Source organism: Choloepus didactylus, chromosome 10 (genome assembly GCF_015220235.1).
Source record: "Choloepus didactylus isolate mChoDid1 chromosome 10, mChoDid1.pri, whole genome shotgun sequence".
In the NCBI taxonomy this organism is placed as follows: domain Eukaryota; kingdom Metazoa; phylum Chordata; class Mammalia; order Pilosa; family Megalonychidae; genus Choloepus; species Choloepus didactylus.
This window is the reverse complement of record NC_051316.1, coordinates 75,030,552-75,053,348: the sequence shown is the minus strand read 5'-3', so window position 1 is coordinate 75,053,348 and position 22,797 is coordinate 75,030,552.

Below are 22,797 nucleotides of genomic sequence, written 5' to 3'. Positions count from 1 at the left end.
AAAATTAATGAAATGAGCATTAGGTTTTGTTTGCCTTTCCTTAGGATATTTGTCTAGGAGAGTGAACAGTGATTTCTTACAATGATTTCATATATTGTGTGCATTTAGAGCTGAACTGAGGATATATTTTCCCCACCTCCTTAGTTATCTTGTATTCCTATCATCTCATTTACAAATGAAGGAAAGGACGTTCAGAAAGATAAAGAGACTTGTGCAGGATCATACAACCAAGTAATGTCAGAGTCAGGCCTAAGACTAGATTTTCTGGCTACCAGTCAAGGGCCATTTCATCTAGAATTCTAAAATAGCTATTTTAATTTGACTGCATGGTAGATCCTATGTAAAATTACACAAGAACACTTGCTAGTGAAATGAACTAAGGTAAATAATGTAATGGTTATAAGCAGCCCAATCTTTAGATGGGCAAGGACTTAGAATAAATTAGCCAATGTTTCCAATCAGGAATAGATTACTACAGACAGTATATATTTTGTGTATACAGAAGCAGCAGTTCTGGAAATTATCCATTTGTTGAAGATGGATACTTGTGCAAAATATTGCCTCTGGATAGCTATACCAGTTGATTTTGATTAATCCAAATCTAGATTTACTTATCAAAATTCTAATACCAAATGGGCACTTGACATGGTTATGCACTAATGCTGCTGGGTGAGAGTCAAAATCTTCTCATTGCTTGAGTTCTATTTCCAGTGATCATCATAATCAATTTTTTTTTTTTTTTTTATCCCAAAGCCCACTCCTTGAATCAAAGCTCCTTTCTCATAGATGGTTTGCCCTTTGGGAGAGGTAACATAAACCCCTTATATCTACAACCTTGCCAGCTTCATGTATTTTTTTGAGTTAACACAAAAGAACATTTTAAAAATAAAGCATCTCTTGAGAGTATTAGTTCATCATTTACTTTGCAGATTTTTTTTACCATGAATTTTTTTACTGTTGTCTTTATTTTGTGCAATACCCATTTTAATTGCAAATGTAAGAGCACTTAACTTATATATGGAATCACCAAAATTACACAATTCTAATTTCAAAGCTTATACATGAATATGTATTTCATTCATATCAGAACAGTGGAAACTCTGCACAAAACTCACCCAGCTGTTTTTATTTCATTTCTTGATATATACATATTTTACTAACTCTCTCTACTTTTGGCTTATGAATGAGTAAGGAAGGACTAGAAGGAAAAGGAAATACAGGTTGCCCTATCTCTCCCTTTCCTTCTTTTTTTTTTAAATTCAATTTTATTGAGATATATTAACGTACCATACGATCATCCATAGTGTGCAATCAGTTGTTCATGGTACCATTATATAGTTGTGCATTCATCACCACAAACAATTTCTGAACATTTTCATGACCACACACAAAAAAAGAATAAGAATAAAAGTTCAAGTAAAAAATAACACCCAAAATATCCCATACCCCCCCAACCCTCCCTATTATTCGTTTACTTTTTGTCCTTATTTTTCTATTCATCTGTCCAGACACTGGATAAAGGGAGTGGGAGCCATAAAGTTTTCACAATAACACAGTCACACAGTGTAAGCTATATAGTTATACAATTGTCTTCAAGAATCAAGGCTACTGGGTTGCAGTTCAATAGCTTCAGGTATTTCCTTCTAGCTTTTCTAATACACTAAAAACTAAAAAGGGATATCTATATAATGCATAAGAAAAAACTCTAGAATGACCTCTTGCCACTATTTGAGATCTCTCAGCCACTGAAATGTTATTTTGTTTCATTTTTCTTCCCCCTTTTGGTCCAAGAAGGCTTTCTGAACCCCATGATGGCAGGGCCAAGCTTATCCCTGTAAGTCATGTCCCACATTGCCAGGGAGATTTACACCCTTGGGAGTCATGTCCCATGTAGGGGGGAGGGCAGTAAGTTTACCTGCAGAGTTGGCTTAGAGATAGAGGTCACATCTAGAGATAGAGGTTCTCTGGGAGTGACTCTCAGGCACAAATATAAGTAGTCTTAGCTTCTCCTTTGCAGTAAGAAACTTCATAAGGGCAAGCCCCAAGATCAAAACTTTGGCCTTTTAAATTGTGAGAATATCATTAATTCCTCAGATGGGGAAATTTAGTATTTCCACATTTTCCCCAAGTCCTTCAAGGGGGCTTTGCAAATACATTTTTATTCTCTGCACAAATTACTATGGGATGTATTGAGGCTTCACACTAACCTGTACAAACCAACCGTATTTCACTCCCTATTCAATTTTCCATGTGATTATGTTATTTGAATAAACTGGCCATACAAGTTAAGTTATATAGTGTGTTACAAAAAAATATAGATTTGCACCTAATAAACATCTCTTCCTTTGGTCTCTCACAGAAGTTGAAGTTTTCAAAACACCATCAATATCATCTTTTACACTTTAGTCTGATTTACCTTGGTCCAAACCAAGTCCGTTTTGTTCATATCTCTAATTGTGGTCTGATCTCTTTTTTTGGACTCCTTAACATTTGCCGTGTGGGGTGATGCTGATATTCATAGCTGCTGGACTGTAGCTCTGAGTCTCCATTGTCAAACAGATACCCAAAGTTTCAGGGACTGACCAGGTTATACACAAAGAGCTCAGCATCTCAGAATTTAGAAATAACCATTACAACTCAGGAATAGATGTAACTGCTCTAAGAGCTTACAATCTGGGAACCTTTACAGTAAGCCTTTCCTTGGTAACCTGTGCTCTCAGACTCAATTCTCAGAGTTTGCACATTATAGTTAGTCCATATTAATGAGGCATTCTGTGTGTTTTTTTTCCCCCATTTCTCCATCTTGTAGCAGCTCAATATTCCATTGTATGTATACACCACAGTTTGTCATTCCATTCATTGATCGATGTACCTTTAGGCCACCTCCATCCACTGCAAATCATGAATACTGATGCCATAAACCCCACTGTGCAGATGTCCATTTGTGTTCCTCTTTTCAGTTCTCCCAAGTATATATCCAATAACTGAGTTGCAGGACCATATGGCAACACCATGCTGAGCTTCCTGTGGAACCACCACACTGCCCTCCAGATGGGCTGCACTATTCTACTTCCACACCAACAATGATTAGTTACATCCCTTTCTCCACAGTTTCTCCAGCTCTTGTATTGCTCTGTTTATATTTTAGAGTTTTAGTGACACACCATATGGTCCATCCTAAGTAAACAAACCATGGTTCCCTGTAAAATCAAATAGTTAAGTATTCACCACCACTATCTAAAGAAAGAGGAAGAGGCAAAAGAAAAAGTAAAAAGAAAAAAAAAAAAAAAGAAATGGAAAGAAAAAAATGACATCTAAAAAGCAACAGAAGAAAAAATAAAATTAAAACATAATACAATAAAAAAAGTCAGAAAACGCCACCAGCATCAAGAATCCCACACACATCCCTTATATCCCCCATTTATGGACATTTAGCTTTGGTATATTGCCTTTGTTACAATTAATGGGAGCATATTACAATATTACTGTTAAGTATAGAATCTAGTTTGCATTGATTGTATTTTTTCCCCAATACCATCCCATTTTTAACACCCTGCAAAGTTGATATTCATTTGTTCTCCCTCATGTAAAAAAATGTTTGTACATTTAATCCCAATCATTGACCACTCTAGGTTTCACTAAGTTATACTATCCCTGTCTTTATCTTCTATCTTTCCTTCTGGTGTCCTGCATGTCCCTAACCTTCCTCTTTCAACTATACTCACAGTCATCTTTGTTCAGTTATTTACATTTTTGTGCTACTGTCATCCAGTATTGTGTTCCAAACCTCTCTCTCCTGTCTTAGGGCACCCTTTAGTATTTCCTGTAGAGCAGGTATCTTGTTCACAAACTCTCTCAGTGTCTGTTTGTCTGAGAATATTTTAAACTCTCCCTCATTCTTTGAAGGACATTTTTGCCAGATATAGAATTCTTGGTTGACAGTTTTTCTCTTTTAGTATCTTAAATATATTACACCATTGCCTTCTCGCCTCCGTGGTTTCTACTGAGAAATCCTCACATCATCTTATTGAGCTTCCCGTGTATGTGATGGATCACTTTTCTTTTGCTGCTTTCATAATTCTGTTTTTGTTTTTGATATTTGATAATCTGATTATTAACTGTTTTACCATAGGTCTATTTGGATCTATTCTGTTTGGGGTACACTGCTCTTCTTGGATCTGTAATTTTATGCCTTTTATAACAGATGGGAAATTTTCAGTGATTATTTCCTTCATTATTGTTTCTGCCCTTTTCCCTTTCTCTTCTCCTTCCCGGAAACCCATGACATGTACATTCATGCACTTAATGTTGTTCAGTTCCCTGATATATTTTTTCCATTATTCTCCCTATCTGTTCTTTAGTATGTAGGATTGCAGATGTCCTGGCCTCCAGTCCGCGAATCTTTTCTTCTGCCTCTTCAAATCTGCTGTTGTATATCTTCATTGTGTTTTTCATCTCTTGTATTGTGCCTTTCATTCCCATAAGTTGTGCCAAGTGTTTTTTCAAACTTTCAAGTTCTTCCTTATTTTTGCCCAATGTCTTCTTTATATTCTTCATCTCTTTTGCCGTATCTTCCCTCAACTCATTGATTTGATTTTTGAATTGATTTAGATTTGCTTGATTGATAATTAGTTGTTTCAATTCCTGTATCTCAGTGGAAGTGGAAGTTTGTTCCTTTTATAGGGCCATATCTTCATTTTTCCTAGTGTGATTTGTAATGCCTTTTGTCTAGGCATCTGGTTTCCTTGGTTATCCCAATCAGATTTTCCCAGACCAGACAGGCCTAGGTGTCAGGAGGAGGCTGTAGTCAGTATTAGATTTCCTGAGGGTGAGATCTAGCAGATTATCAGACTTTCCTGTGACGTCTCTAGACTCTGTGCTTTTCCTAGCCTTCCCAGCAGGTGGTGCTTGTCAGCTCACAGCTCCCCACTGGTGTAAAGAAGTGTGGTCCTTTTAATTCTCAGTGGACCTTGTCCTGGCCAGGGGCCAATGATGTCAGAAGCCAAGCTTAAATTTTTCTGGTTTCTCCTCCCCAGGCCCTGGAGTCTGAATTCTCTGAGGGAGGGCAGCCACTTGAACTGTGCCCCATCTCCTCTTGTTAAGGAAAATATACCCCTTAAGGAGTTATCTTCTACACTTGAATTCCTCCTTTCTTTCTCTGACTCATTAATTCCACCCTTGCCTGGGTCAGCATTGTCAATTAAAAATACCTGAGGCTTTCTCTAATGAGCCACTTAGAATGAAAGAAAAAAAAAAAAAAAAAGGAAAAAGAGATAAAACAAGAAAACCCCTTTTCAGAACCAGTCCCCAGCCCCTTAGTTTTGCCAGTCAGCCAGTGTTAGTACCCAGTTCTTTGTGACCCTTTTCTTGGGGCACAGCCTTTTTCTGGTATTCTGAGCTCAGCTGTCTCCAAAAGCCTCTGTTTTTATTTATTTTTGTATTTTTTTGGTCTGTCAGCCCTGTCTCTGCTTAGCTGGAAGGAACCTCAGGTTCCGTTCCTGCTTGCTCTGGATAGATCTGTGCTCATAGCTTGTATTCAGTAGTCCAAATTTGTTAATTAAAACCACAGTTGGAACTTGGCTGAGTTACTTTCCTTTCTTCCAGGTAACCTGCTTCTTTTTTCCACAGGGAAGTGTTACAACACAGCCTGCCTGTCAGTGGGGGAGGGGCACCAGCTCCTCAGTTTTGGGGAGTTTTACTTAAAGTTCTCAGCCTTTCCACCCATTCCTGGCTGGTGTATGATGTGTGTCCAGTCACAGATGTCCCCAAACAGTTGTTCTGGACTACTTACTAGTTGTTCCTGTCTCTTTACTAGTTACTATAGATGACTAACTAAATTCTACACTTCTCTATGCCACCATCTTGCCTCGCCTCTACTTTGCAGATTTAATATGGCATTTGAGAATCACCTCAAATCTTGCTTCTTTCTCAGTTTTTCTTCATGACATGACATAGCTGTAAGATTCTCTACCTACTCAGCAACTTACAACCTCTTTTCTCCCAACTTTTGCAGGAGACAATGAAACAACCTGAAGGATGACTGTAGTGTTGGTTCTCTTGCTGTCTAACTTGGGGAGATGGGTCCAGACTGATATGGCAAGATGTGAAAAAGGGTGTGTAGAAGAGGGGCTGTTATAGCAAAACCCAAATTATTTCCCAAGTGATTATTTTTATGTTTAAGTCAACTTTTTACTTTCTTTTAATTTGTTTATTTGCTTTCTATACATGGGTTTTTATATTCTTGCTGTTTAGCAGTCAGATAGCTTGTGTTTATATTTTAATTGAGATTGAGGTATTGAGTCCATCCTCAGCAGCAGTAGTTATTCCAGGGTATGTAATTCCTATTCCCCATGAAGCTGAGGCTAAAATTATTAACCTTTTTTTTTTAGTTATTACTTGTTAAGTATGCAATTGATATTACAGCTGGAAAATGAGGAAAATAATATTACCTACCTATATAGAGGTTGTAAAAATGAGGTGAGATCGTGCATGTAAAACGCTTGGTCTGGTGCCTGGCACATAGTAAGCATTCAATAAATTTTAGCTATACTAGCAGCAGTAACAACAACAATGACAATAATTAATAAAGTCTTTTGAAATTGGAAGAATATTGGAAGAAGTTAAGTGAGTTTGTCACCACCCAAGTTGTGTGTGATCAGGAAGTAAAAATCAATTTGCAGAGAATATTTTTAATGCTGCTTACTAGGTTTTTGCCTCTATAATTTTAAGTGCTGTTTCAAAATATGTATGTGATAAAACCATGCCTCTTTTGACAAAGGATTAAGGAGCATTGTAATAAAAACAAAAGAATAATTTATATACATAGGAAACCTAGACCAGAAATAGAAGAGGACAATAGACCCAGCATTAGGTATTGTCTATTTCTGTGTTGGGCATCTGTCAGATTATCTCAGAATTTAGTAGACCTAGGACAAGAGGTTCTCACATCTATGAAGGGCCTTGAGTTTAAACTTTTAACATTATCTACTAATAAGGTACATATAAAGCCCCAGAAACACCATGTCAAATTAACAGTTCCATCACAGAAATTTAACCTTGTGTCTCTTTATTGGATCCCAGTGCTTTAAATGTTCTATGAATTAATTTTTCTTAATCCTGCAACTATCTTGGAATAACATAATTAAATTTCATTGTATTTTTATGTGTATGCCAAAAGCAAAAGCACTCATTTTTTTAATATAAGCCACCATTTTTAGAAAACCTTGTTTTGGTATTTCTTTTTCTTTTTTTCCTTTAATATACATCAAGCCTCCCAAAGTGGAAAAGATCTAGCCTTGTCTTGTCCTTCAGGATTGCTGAGCATGGAATCTAAGTGGTGTAGTCCCTAGTAGGGTGGCTTTTGCAGGCAGCGGAGGGAGAGAGTAGAGAATGGAGGATTGCGCATGTGATGAAACGGAGAGAGAAACCAGTGAGATTGTGGGCAGCTATAAAAGCCCACTGACAATTGGTGCAGAAATGTTAATTTTACTCTGGGTGAAGCTGGAGTTAGAAAGGCTCCTACAGAACCTAACCGTAAATACTGCATCCCTTACCTAAAATTACTGAAAACTCATTCCCTGGAGTTTAATGTCATTAAACCAAAATTTATCCTCTGTGGCAATGTGCCACATCCAGATACACTGCTAAGAGACAAACACATAAGAGAAAAGTGTAAATATATCAGAGTGATGGATTTGCAGTTGAGATGTAGGAATAATTTGAGTTATTTCAATTTGCAACATAGACAAACAACTCATTACCTGTTTTGAATATGGCCAGATAGGATGCATAAATTGTAGCAAGATTTATGTTACCTTTAGAATATGTAAATTCTCTTTATTAATGCATTGCACCAACTATGAAATGTATGTTTGACCACTACAGACCTTTAACAAAATAAGATCCACAGAAAATCCATCTTTTATAAAATGCACATAAAAATACAAATTAAAAATCAAACAGAGTAAGGGAAACAAAAGTTGTTAGGTGTTGAAAATGTATATATTTATTCAAATACATTTGTCCTTTAGCACTGATAAATATTGTATATGCATCAGAGAACAGAAAATATTTTTATTATTTTGCTTTGGGTTAATTCTGACATATGCAGGACTTGAACAAATACATTTATTCTTAGCAATTACATTCAAATTTGACTCTAGTATATTGATATGAAGTTATAAAAAATAGATGCTACTTTAAAACTTGAATTGTCTTTTGATTATATTGTTATCCTAATTTCCTGTTTATGTGTGTGCGTGTATATAATTATGATCACTGTTAACATATAGACCAGTCAGTATATTTGTATTGAAGTAAAATGACATGTTTCAGTAAAATGCCTTTTATTCTAAAGGTGTGGGACCAGAAACACACTGTGTCCTCTACTGGGGATAAGATGAAAATAAGGGGTATTCAATCAGAATTGGAGTCAGCTCTAATGCGCCCCTGGTTTGTGGGGAAAAGACCTGAAGATGACCAGATCTTACCTATTTTTTGCTTTTATTTGCTTCTCAGAATGTGCATTCATCATTCTTTATCATTAGCATTCCCATATTTAATGATACCTTCTATTTTAGGCCACCCATAGTGTTGGTATTATTTGTTTCAAGATGATGGAGATATAACAGACTTGAAACCAAATAATCAGAAGATCTTAAATCTATATAAGAGATTTTCCAGACCTAATGTGATCATGCTTTAGGTTACAAGATGACAAGAACATCCAAGGAGACAAGGTCACTAGAATAGGCTGTCATGGAAAACATGTCAACTGAGGGAGAAATTTGTATTTGTAGGTCCACTGCATCTAACTTTTGTGATAGTGCCCTTACTGCTTTTTATGAGGTCTTGATTGTTAGGGTGATGTGAAATGGTTGTGTTGGAAGCTGATTGTCCATTGAGGACTGGGCTTTTCACAAACCAGGGAAATGTCCAGTTTCTTTCCTTTATCTCATAAATCCAGATAGGCCATGGTTACTAAGGAAACATTTTTTGATTCTATGAAAGAGCTGACTAAGTGATTGCTGTTGTCCCTTAAGATCATATCAGACTCCCTGAGGTCTGGTTGTGGGGACCACTTTCTAGAAGTAATAGAAATATAGTAGTAGTTGGGAACTCTCTCCAGAAAGAAAAGTAGCTATTTGCTCCAAGACTAAATGTGGCACCAGGCCATGTGCTATTTTTCTCTAATATGTAGTCAAGATATTCTGCAAAAGCCTGTGGAAAATTACTGACCTCTACCTACTTCTGGTGTTTTATGTAACTAAGTGGTACAGCCAAAAGAAAAATGCAATGTATCTCTAAAAGACTATAATCTGAAATTTCTGAATGTTCTGGTTTGCTAAAGCTGCTGCTATGCAAAATACCAGAGATGGATTGGCTTTTATAAAGGGGATTTTTTGGTTATAAATTTACAGTTCTAAGGCCATAAACGTGTCTGTACTAAGGCATCAACAAGAGGATACCTTCGCTGAAGAACGGCCAATGGCATCCAAAACACCTCTGTCAGCTGGGAAGGCACATGGCTGGTGTCTGCTAGTACTTTGCTCCCAGGCTGTGTTCAAGAAGGCTTTTTCCAAAATGCCTCTAGGCGTCTGTCTTAGCTCCTCTCTCTCAGCTCCTCTGCATCCTTGCTTCTTTCTCCCAGGACATATCCTTCTAAGTGTCTGAGCATCCTCTCTTAGCTTCTCTGGGGCCAACTCTGAGCTTCATCTCTTAGCTTAGCATCTCCAAACATCCTTCTGTCCACATCTGTGAGCATCTCTAAGTGGCAGCATCAGTGTCAACTCTTGAGCTCTAAGTAGTCCAGTGAACTAATCAAGACCCACCCTGAATGGGCAGGGTCCACACTTCCATGGAAATAATTTAATCAAATGTTTCGCCCACAGTTGGGTGAGTCACATCTCCATAGAAACAATCAAAAGTTTCACCCAAGAAAATTTGATTAAATAATCTTGGGTCTTCTGGGGTCCATAACAGTTTCAAACTGGTACACTGAATAGAAAACAGGAAGACTTAGGAATATGTAGCTTGTTTATCCCCTTCTCTTATTTTTGTAGCTTAGTTCTCCATGTAAATAATAGTAATAACCAATATTATTTGAGTTCACTATAGAAACCAGGTCTGTTTCTAAGCACTTTACTTGTAGTAATTTATTTAATTTCCAGAAGAACTCTAAGAAGTCACTTCTGTTATTATTATCATTGTCCAAGATTATAATCCTGGCCAGAGGGGCTGGCAGGTTGCCTGGATCAAGAACGTACCCTCATTCTGCTACGCAGTGTTTCAAGGAATAGAATTTGAGTTGTTATGCCATGACATATCATGTCCAAATAATACACTCCTGACAAGGAGCTGAGTACAATTCATATAAGAAAAATGTGTAAAAACAGACATTACCTTGGCAAATCAGTTTCTTGATAAGGGCTTTGTTCTTGTTTTTCCCTCTTTCTTGAATGTTCTTCACCTCACTCTTCAAAGCTGGCACCTTTATCATCCTTGTTGTCAATGTACATGCCCTTTCTGCAAAGACGGCTTCTTTGATGACATTATATATTTCATCACTCTGAATTTTTTTAGAATGTATTACATTATATAGTGGGTTTGTTATTTATTTATTTAAAAGTTTTCCCCACTAGAATGTAAGCTCCATGAAGACATGGCTCTTGCTTCTTATTCACCACTATATAATTTCAATGCATTTCCTCTTCCCAGAACAGTCTTCTTTTATAGCAAGTGCTAGACAGTTATTTGTTGAATGAAAAATGCACTAAGGTAAGGGCTGCAAGAACTAGGGGAGGGGTAACAGTATTCAGCATATGGATTGAACAGTGCTATATGCAAAAGCACTATTTGGGTAAGAGAAAAATATAGAAAAACAGAGAAGTGATTATCTGGGTTAGAAGAAACCTGTGGATTATGCTTCACTACCACTACAGAAAAATGAAAATAAAAGCCAAAACAAAACAAAACAAAACAAAACTGTAATAATACTTAAAGAAAGAATTGAAGTCTTAGAAGACACATGGCCTGGGTTTGAATCCTGACTAGGTTACTGAGAATTGAATGAAATCTGATTTACAAACTTGTTTTTAAAAGGAAGAAAAAAAATAGTACCCATCCTATATGGATTTTGTATCAATTAAACAAAGTAATGATTTTTTTCAGCACATAGCCTAACATGTAATATTATTCTTCCTAAATCAGAACAAGGAAAACTGGTGAGTGATATAGATGGTAGAAACCCTGGGAAAAGTAGAACTGTGACAATATTATTTTAGCTTCTGTTATGTATATATTTACACCTGCACCATAGATTTTAGGAGAGTCAATAAAATATATAAAAATAAGTATAACTTCACATCAAATGTCACTAAAATAATTGCTTCCTTTGTTCACAGTCTTTACTGTGTTTTATATTGACAGATGGACCCACTCAATGCACACCTGTTGGCTTAGCCTAGAGCCGATTCTATCTCTGTGTCTGAATCATTGGGTTCCTTTGTTGCATTGCTGTTTTCTGCTTCATTCTCCAAGTGGCTAATCCTCTGACATTTATGAACCACAATAACTCTATTTCCATAATTCATTTCAATACTTCAAGTAACTGAACATCAATTTACTTGTCCTCTACCAATTTTCAGTTGTTGCACATTCAGGATTCTTTTCCCCACTGTTGATCTGAATTTTTGATACTTCAACAGCTGACTTGATGTGCTGGTTGCAAATCAGCTTTCTGTATTACTGTCCTCAGAATAATAGATACTTAAGCCCTGTGCCAAACATTTCCTCCATATTTTGGGCTTGGCTGGACTTTAAGTCTTAGTCATTGTAATCTGGTATTACCATTGTTGCCTGGATCCCAATTTTGACAGGATGTTGAGACACCTAAGGCTTAAGACTTAGAATCAATAACCTGAGTGGCAGGAAATCAGCATTCCAGATCTATAAAGGGAAATCTATTTTTTTGTGAATTTTGGATCATGGACATCGGTACATTCTTCAGTTACTTTGCTTTAGATGGAATATATTTTTGGTAACTAGATGTTTCTTTCCTATTCCTTCCCAGTATTTGGTTTACCATTAGGGAAGTGCTTTCTTTCCACTCTCCTCTCACCCAAGAATTTGGAAATAAAATAAAGAAGAATCTGCTTCTTAGATTAGAAATTTCAGAGGTAAGTTTGTGTACTATTTTTCTATTGTTGTGTAATGAAGTATGCTAAAACTTAGCATTTTAAGTCAATAAACATTTATTTTCTCACAATTTCTGAATTAGGGAATTGCTTTTCTGGGTGGTACTAGCTCAAGGTTTCTTATGAGGTCACAGTTAAGAAGTTGGTCAGGGCTACAGGTTACCTGAACATTTGCCTACGGCTGGAGGATCTGCTTCCAAATGGCTCACTACAGTGTTGTTTGAAGAAGGCTCCAGTTCTTCTGTGGCTCCTGGTGGAATGTCTTAGCCCCATGCCATGAGTACACTCTCTCAGGGTTGCTTGAGTGACTTCACAGCATGGCAGCTAACTCCTCTCCCTCACTTCCTGCCTCAGTGTGTGAATCATGAATGGGTGAGGTGGGGAGATAAGGTGTAAAACATTTTAAGACCTAATCTTCAAAGTTATACACCATCACTTTTGCCATATATTAGTTGTTAGAAGTGAGTCACTAGGTTTAGCTCTTACTCAAGAAGAGGGGAATTAAGCTCCATCTCTTAAAGGGAAAAGCATAAACAAATTTGTAGACATACTTTGAATCTTTCAAGTTTGGTTTCAGTGTTGGTTTGATTCAGTACTTCAATGATGTCATCTCAGACCAACTTCTACCTTTGGGCCCTGTTTTTTGTAGGATGAGCATCACCTTAAGGCTGGTTACCTGTGTGGTATAAAAATTGCTGCCACAGTTCTAGCTTTTGTATCTGTATACTACACTTCCCAGAAGGAGAGATTATATTGATTAGTGGTAGTTTTTATGAGTAGAGCAAGACATCCTCTTTTGCAAAGGTTAGCAGCAAAATATGCTTCAGGTCTCATTGGCTTCAATTTAACATGCTCTTCCATGAATCAGCTCTGGAAATGGGGCCTTCTAATTATTGGCTTTGGGTTGGGATATTGCACTAATTAATGAGGCAGGGGGTATGGGGTTTCCTGATTGGATTAGAAAATGTAGGACATGACCTGAAGCTGGAGTGGGGGAATTGTCTCCCTAACCCCTCCCATCTCTCCACCCAAACTGAAGGGCTGCTATATTGTGGGAAAGGGTTTAATAGATTTTGGTTGGGCAGAAAACTAAAAATCTCTGTCCCATGTCATAAAGAGATCAAATGGCTCTGAGTTGGCAAGACTAGATTGAATTCTTATGGAATGTATTACTATAACTAAAAACAATAGAAACTAATTTTAAAAATAAAAAGGAAAGATTAGAAAGTCATTGTGGTAAATAAAAGCATAAAATTTGAAAGAGATCTAGCCAGTGCTATCTATTATCAAGGCCACATTAACAAGACTACTCTGAATGAGAGATAGATGTAGAGAACTCTATCCAGAAGAATGTAAATATTCCAATGGGAGTAACTTTTTCTATTGTGAAGGATTAGACTATGGCCAATATAATTCAATTCATGTAACTTCTGTTCATAGGCCATATTTAACAAACAGACAACACATATTTGACCCTTTCTTAGACATACTTACAGAAAATGGACACTAAGAATTTAGTCTATATTTCACTTATATTTTTCATCATTCAGTACCAAATTGGAATTCTGCTTTAGAAGTCAGACTTATGAACTGAACCAGTTAACATAAGCCTGTAGGACTTTACATCCTCTTGGTATGCTGTCAGAATCTGAGCCTCAATGGCTAATGGCAGACTGTGACTCCTGAAAAATTTGGGGACAGAATACCATGTCTATTAATATTTCTGTGATGGTTCAATATTAACTTTAAAAACTTCATTTCTGTATCTACCATACAACTTTTCTCATCCTAATAATGATCTAGAGTCTTTAGCTAATTTTCACTTCCCAAACACTACATCTAGTTGTTAGTAAAGAAAAAATAAATCCAAGCAGTGCAAGTGATTTCAATGTTTAATTATTTGGCATTTGTTGAAGCAAACTATCTTTGCTGTATGTCCAGCAATCCATTAACTTATTTTTCCCTCTTCTAAATAAAATAACTTTATCTATGGTTTTTTACAACTTGTTTAAACTATATTTGTACCCTTTTTTTCATGAATTTCTTGCATTCAGTAATGGAAGTAAACAGTTTGGCATCATGGAAAAATAAAAACAATTCCATCACATCACAACATGTTTGAATCCACCCTGAATTTATGCAAAGCATGGGCTGGTGCTGCTACAAGATGAAAAACATGCCACGCACAGAAGTAGACATAGATTTAATTGGACTTACAAACAGGAGAGGTTCTCTGGTGGTGGCCAGTCCAGAGGGATAGTGCTCTGCAAAGGAATAGAAGTGCAGGGGCCAAAATGTATGTGATATTAGAACAAAGACATTCCATATCGTATGAGGGCATCAGGCTTCTAGGATAATCATTAAAAGGGATGAAGACCTGATATTTACTAAGATTAATGTTTAAACTAAGATACAGTCAGTGCTGTTTTACATCTGTGATTACATTCTTCTCCCTCCAGAGAGATCATTTACTTTCTTGACCTTTATCCTGGTCAAAGCAGTCTTGTCACATACTCAAGGCTTCATTTCCATTTAGAAGGGGATGTGGGCCCTGGGCCACCATACATGTCTGAAATATTATGCAAATCTTTAATTTGCATAATACATCATACTCAATAGTGTTATGGAATGCTGTTCTGTTTGGATTAATAAATTAATAACTTGATAAAGGAAATGCAATCCATTTTTTATTGTTATTTGGCAAGTGCCATATAATTTTGAGAGAAAGGGCCTTGGATTATGAATATTGTTACACGAATGACTAAATTTTCCTGATGTGAATTATTCCTTACATTTAGATTTTAAGGTTAACAGAATGCTTTTTATGTTGCTAAGGAAGTAATATATTAATAACTATAATTTCTCTGTTGTTTTTATAAAACTATAGTACCTATAAAGTGCTGCCTGGATGAGGTTTGTGGTCATTTGAATTATGTACCCTAGTTTAGCCATGTTCTTGGTCTTGATCCACATGTCCATGGGCATAACCTATTGTAAACAGTATCTCTTGAAAATGTTAGTTTAGTTAAGGTGTGGCCCAACAGAATGAGGTTAGGTCTTAATCCTTTATAAGCAGAAGAAATTCAATTATATATAGAGAAAGCCGGGGGGAGAAGCTGTAAGCCTGAAGTCAATGAAACCAGAAGAGAAAGGAGAGAACATTGCCGTGTGATGTGACAGAGAGATGCAAGTCAAAGAAGTCCAAGGATCGCCAGCAGTCAGCATCAGTATGCTACAAATCTGGGGGAGAAAGCATCACCTTGCTGACGCCTCAATTTTGGACTTCTCCTAGCCTCAGAACTGTAAACTGATAAATTCCCATTGTTTAAGCCAACCCATTTCTGTGATATTTGTCATAAAAGCCTGAGAAAGTCAGACAAAATCCAAATACATTTTAAAAGGCTCTGATAACTGCACATAATATAAAGAATAGATACTATAGATTAGTATATTTATGTATGTGAATGTATGTTTTTTAAATACTTATTTATAGGTAGTTTATAGGCTAAATACTCCTAAATCCTGACCTCTCCAACTAACAAACATGTTTCAAATAAGAAAATGTGGACCTTATATAGAGCAATGCAGAAGCAGGTGAGCAAAGTGCTGATTGAATAGCTCAACTGCAGTGCCTTATTTGGGCTGTTTTCAGTAGAAACCCCTTATTCAGGTGTCTATTTCTGATTGTAAGTTTCCATCTCTTATTAAGGTAGGCATTTTATGGGTAAGGCAGCTTCTCTTAAGTTTTGACTTTGGTATGTGGGTTTGTCATCAGGGATTGGTCAAGGGTAGTCACCCTAGTCTAACTGGTCTTCTAAATTTTCTTTTAACAATGCTAAACTATTAATTGTATTAGATGAAAGGTTGAAATCTGTTCTCTACCAATAAAGGAAGGGATTAATTGGGAAGAATTTTAAAAAGAGCAGTGAAAATTAATCAGAGCATCTAAAGTATTTTCTTAAGAAGCACACATAAAGGACTTGAAAATGTAGCTTTACAAGTGGATGGAAAACTATCTGTTAAAGAGGGCAAGAATCAAGATTTGAAAAGTGTTTGTTCTCTGTGAACATACAGATTTTGATGTCATCTTTTGCGGCCCACAGAAGATAAATTGTGTTGGAAAGAAAGAAAACAAATTTAAATGAAAAGGCTACTGTTTATTGGGCACCTACCCTGCACCAGACACTGGCTCAGTTTTCTATGTGCTTTATTGTATTAAATTCTCCACAATTTATTGGGATATTTACTGTTTTGACTCTTACTTTCCTAAACAACAAAGTAAAGCTGAGAGAGGGTAATGAATTTGCCTAAGGTCAATAGCTAGTAAGTATTGGATCTAGGAATAGGACCCAGGATGATGTCCTTTTAGAGCCAGAGCTCTTAACTCTGACCCCATATCCATTTGGGCTGAATATTTTGAAAAAGCATTAAACTTGGTTCTAGGGTTCAGTGGTCATAAAGGAAAAACAATTACAGATATTTAACTGTATCTGGCAGATACACTGAGCATGCCCTGCAAGCACCAAAGCCATTGGACAAAGACGTGGCAGGTCTGCCTCCCCTCATTTCTGTTACATCAGATAATGGATGCCCACTCACTTCATTATTCCAGTGCAATGAAGTCTAGCATTAGAAATTCCTTTGAATCTATATTTTGGCTGCAAAGGAGAAAAACAATAGTTTGGTTCTTAATATTGTCACTGAGTTGGAATTTAAGTACCTTTTTGTACTAAATGCAGGATAGCTTGGATTATGCATTATTTCATAACCTAGTTATATCACGTGGAAATGAATGACCTTGAAATTATTTTTTGAAATGAGGTTTTTAACATGTATATTTAAAATATATAGTTATATTCTGAAGATGATAACTAAAATAGTGTTTTACTTAAGGGTTATTTCCATTGGTTCCTTTGTAATTTATTCCATAGAGAAAGAGCAGATAGCCTAGGGATTAATGTTTTTCATCAGAGCATATGATTTCTGCTCCAAGATACTACTGAAGGAAACTCAATTTTATTTTCTAGGTAACATTAAGTAGAAGAGTTTTTTTCCCCTCAAAGCATGGCTCTTATTTAAAGTTTTCATCAGTTTTGGACTTCATAACAATTATTGAACATACCTCGTTCTCCGTTAGCTGACTCATAATTTTTGGCTAAAGTTAATCTATATTTTTAATTCTACTCTGCCTAAATAAATGCTTTCTGTAATGAGTGCTTATGGCCAGGAAGGGAGTAAATGAACTTTGGGAAAATTAGTTCTAAACCTTTTGTGCTTTTTGCATCATTGGACATTGCTAATGTATTCTCTATGGAGGAAAAAATTACGGCATTTTGGGATGTTTTCTTATGATTTATGGTTTCTTATTCTTTAGAATAACTTGAATTTATCAAGCATAATTAAGTATGAAACTATGATTATCCAAGAGAAAATTGAAACCAAAATGATCATTCATTTCTGGACCTGATAACCACAAATCTGAATAAGAAGGCTACAGAAGTCCTAGGAATTATTTCTGAAAAAGCCTTCCTGTTTACTCCTGTGGAATAACAAAAGAGTGGATCTTGACATCAGGCATCAGTCATTCAACGCAACAAAATATAACATGTAAAAAAAAAAGATTTATTTCCTAGTTTTTGGTGACTTTTTAAAACAAAACAAAAGAAAAAGAGCCCCACAAAATTATTTAGATATCCACTAGAAGTTTCCAGAATTGAAGGACAATCTATATCTCTTTAACATATAGATTATTGCACCACAAAATAGACTGTTTTATTTATATATGCTCTACCTTAAACTAAATTTGATTACAAGAATCCAGAAAAACATGCAAGATAGTATAAATTAATTACAGGAAATCAAGATTCCTTTGTTAGTTCCTTTGTATTTGGATTGGAGTAGGTGAACAAAGTATACAGTTTGATTAAAGGGTAATTCAAACATTAGGTATTTTTATTTAGATGTATAGGCTTTGTGGTTATTGTTAATTTTTTTTTTTTTTTTTGACATTTTGTTATTACTCTTAGCAAAATCCCAAGAAACTTGAAGGCAGAGAGATAGAGTAGAAAGATCATGGCTTTAGCCTCAGAAGATATGATCAGTTTCAAACTCTACCACCAAATATCTGAGGGTTTTTAAGCTACTTATTTAACTTCTCCAGCCTTTATTTGTAAAATGGGAATGATAAATTACACCTTGTTGAGTTGTTGAGAGGGGCAAATGAACTGCTGTATTTGAAATAGATACCAAAGTACTTAGAAGTACCTGGCTATTTCAATTTGATAAAGCTGCTGGAATGCAACATACCACAAATGGGTTGGCTTTTACAATGGGGATGTATTAGCTTACAAATTTACAGTTCTAAGGCCATGAAAATTTCTAAATTAAGCCATCAACAGGATGATACCTTCTCCAAAGAAAGCTCCTAGCATCCAGGACACCTCTGTCACATGGGAAGGCACATGGCTGGCATCTGCTAGTCCTTCTCTCCTGGATTCTGGTTTCAATGACTTCAGCTCTCTGGTTCTGGTGGCTTTCTCTCTCAGCTCCTCCAGGGGTTTTTCTGATGTGAGTTTCTCTTGGTTTCATTTCTCTTATCCTCTTATAAAGGACTCTAGTAAAGGGATTAAGACCCGCCCTGAATGAGGTGGATCACATCTCAATTGAAATAACCTAACCAAAAGGACCCACCTACAATAGGTCTCCACCCACAGGGATGGATTAAAAGAACATGGCCTTTTCTGGGGGTCATAACAGTTTCAAACTAACACAAAGGCATTCCATAATGTTAGTTTCCCTCCTTATCTTACCTTAATTATATAAAGTCATCACAATCAATTTGGGCAACTCCTGGCATTGGCATATAATGAGTATGTTTATGTAAAGCTAAGGGAAAAAAACACAAACCATATACATTCTAATATTTATGTTTTTCAAATGGAATTAATTTTAGACACACTTTACTCAAATTATTTAGGGGAATCTAAATACTAGTAGTAGTAACTTCTGTTTCTCAAAACGGCCTTTCTAGTACCCTAAGATAAGCACTTGATTTTTGCACTATATCTTCCAAGATTCAGACAGATAAGTTTCATTCCTTGCCATTTTAGAAAACGCTGAAGGCTACAACTTGTCCATAAATATGTTCAGGAAAGGTATTCTTTGTTGCTATCAAACTTCTGTATTTTTTCTCAGATGTATTTCATTTCTATCATTTATTTCTTGCTATTGAAGCTAGTGTTAGCTCATTAGCGCCAGCATCAGGTTTCCTTGGAGAATATTTCCCACTTTAGAGTGAACGCCGAATAGGTTATGTCTCTGCCTCTCAGTGATTCTTCTCAGGTTATTCCCTCCTCTCCTCTTCCATTTGCATGATTATAATGCCAGCACTTGTCTCTCTAATATGGCTCACATGATTCAAGATGAGCTAATGATTTAGAATTGGCTCTAAGAAATTCCAGTGTCCACACACAGCCCCAATGTGTGGCTGACTACAGAACAGAGAAGATGCGTACTAGGGAACTGTTGACAGTAGTCGTTTTCACTGTGCAGACCAAGAAGTGGAAAAAGCCAGGGTTCACTGTGGAAGAAGAATGAAACAGAAACAAATGAACAGAGGAAAGAGGAAGAGAGAGAGAGACAGCAGAAAGAGAAAGGGAGAGAGAGGGAGAGGAGAGAGGTGAGGGGGAAGGGGGGCAGGGAGAGGAACTGCTGGGTTATTTATAGCCCATGATGATTTGGTTCAAGTTCTTCCTGAGGATTTCCCCAGACACTGATTTGTGTGTTCTACTTCATTAGCATTTCTGTTACTTGCAGCCAAAGGAGTCTAATGCTTAGACCCTCCTGGACCTACTTGCCAGGGAGACACAACCTGTGCTGTCTGTCACCTCTGTAGGCACAATCAAGAATGGCAATGAGTTCTACAATCAGGCACCAGGTTCCCTTCTTTTTGATATCTGATCTCAGAAAAGAATTAGAAATTCATTCACATGGTAATATCTCAGTACCCAGGCTACCCCTTTCCAAGCATTTTCATTTTCATAAGGAATTCAAAATTTGATTTAAGGAAATGGCACTCTGAGAAAATTAAGTAATCATCAGTCAGGGGTTGTTTTCCTCCTTCCCTGCTTTCCTCCCTTCCTCTTTCCCCTTCTTCTTTCCTTCATTTTTTCTTCTTCTCTTTTTCTTTGAAAGAGTCAGTTGACAAGGATTGTCCCGAACTCATGGCATTAAGTAGCTTCCTATTTTGTCTAAGGGTAGAACAAACTTTCAAATATTGTGCACTAAATGGCAATCACTGTTTCGTCTTCTGTGAGTAGTAATTATGCAGTGGGATGTACTGGTTAAAATAGGGTCTTGAGAGTTACACCACTGATTCCTTTGCAAGTTGCTTTTCTGTTTCTCAATGGTCTCCTAATCTAACATGTAGGGCTATTGTGAAATTAAATGACATAAAGCATGTAGCACAGTAATAACTGTAATTAACAATACTGTGTATCCTAGCACTCCCTTTCTCCCCACCTCCTCTCTGCCCATCTTCAACTTCTTATTTAACACCAGAAGTCTTCATTTTTACTTCAGGCAATATAAAATAGGCCCCTCAGCCTTCTTCCAAAAGTTCTGCAAACCCACTTCTGCCCATATGGATAATAGGTTAGAGCAGAAAGGGATGCTATAACCTGAATCACTGTTTCTTGGTTGAGGAATATGACAATAAGTATGAGAGACTGGCCTAAATTCACACAACTATTGGTGCAAAATCTCTTTCAGATAATTTTTCCTGTAACAGTTGCTCAAACAAAGATTTGGTGTGCGTAGGGAACAGAAAGTTCCAAGGTAAACATTACCCATTTGCTGGTTTTCTTAAGAATTCCTTAGGACACCTATGAAAGCAGATAAAATATTAGCACAACAGCTTTTTTGAAGTCACATGATTTATCTTTAAAATTCATAAAAAATTGTATTTTTATTCAACATAGCCCTATCTGTTTTAATTGAAAGAAATTTTAAATGCCATACCATCATACAAAATTGTTATTTCAGGGTATGGGTCTAAAATTATCTTGTGGCTTCTTCTCCCACCGGACACTGTGTACTCATATTTCTCCATTTTGAGAATAAGGTATGTGGATGTCATATTTTAATATGATGGTTTATTTCCTCTACTGACTTCCACATATTCAGAGGGAAACTGGAAGACTGGCACTACTGGTAGCTCACCTTACAGAAATAAAAGCAGTAAAAAGATATGAAAAACAAATCACAAAATATAATGCCACATAAATGTTTAATGATGCCAGTGCTGTAATCTCACATTTCTTGACTCTGATGTTTTGGCAACATCAATGAACTAAACAAGTTATCTCCTGGCTCTAATGTATTCATCTGTTTTTAAACCTTTAATATCCATCTGTATTATAAAAATAATGCGGCAGACACTTACAAGTAGAAACTAAATTTACAATTTTTGAGTCACAGAGTGAATTTGTTGGGTATTGAAAATGGCAAGAGAGGGGCTATTGGTTTCTCTAAAAGGAATGGTTTTACTTGCAAACTCAGCAAGTTCTAAAGGCTACTGCCAGTTAGTTGTTATGGGCTTTTATGCATGGATTATTCATTATATAGAGAGCTAATGTAGTTAGCAGATTATTTTTTTTTAAGTGCACATCAACCCCAAGGATGAAATGCAGCCATGAAATTAGCTTATAAAGTTCCAGAAACCATAAATTCCCAATGCCATAACTTAATCTTCTGGATATTCTCCAAATTCAAATAGCAATCCTGAGTTGCCCTGAGTGAAATGCTCTTATTTTCTCTCCATGTACATTTAGCTCCATCCTTTAGTGGAAAAAAAAAAAAAAATGACAAAAAAGGCCTTGGCTTATTGCTTTTAATAAAAGACATTATTTGAAAAGTCAAGGATGTAGTCAGATCATAGCATTTCAATTGTACTACTAATATGGCCATAAAATAAATAAGTTGTGCACTAAAAATGCCCACCATGCAAGCACATCTTGTCATTGTGTCCCATCCATCTTTTTTGCCATTTCCAGTCTGTCAGCATTTTTTTCTCTGCTCTTTGGTTTGCACCTAGTTATTTTTCATACATCCTTCACTGCTGTCTTGTTACTGCTGGTTTAATATATAGAGATAGAGGAAGAATTTCATGTATCCCATTTATGCACCTTTAGTTTTCAGACTCTCAATCTGTCACTTAGCCACTCTGCCTGCTCCTTTCTAGGCTTATTCATTAAATCAGGTGCTAATCCATGAAAGTAGATTGTTCTCAAATTGATGTTTCCAAACAATTGGTCTTTAAGCTCTTTGAACTTGTAAGGTGAAGTTCCTCCCTGATGATAGTCTCTAATAGAAAAATGAGGCAATATCAAATGTTTTATTAACTGTGAAATCATAGAAAAAATAAGATTTTTTTCCTTAGAAATCTTTTAAATGAATAAGTCAATAGCTAATTTAATTGATGCTTTAATTTGGGAATGGGTAATTGTTTTCTCTTAATTGGGAAGGATTTGTATTTATCTAGAGCAGCTTATTTTTTTTTTTAAATGATATTCTCATTCATTATATCATCAAAAATTTGACGAGT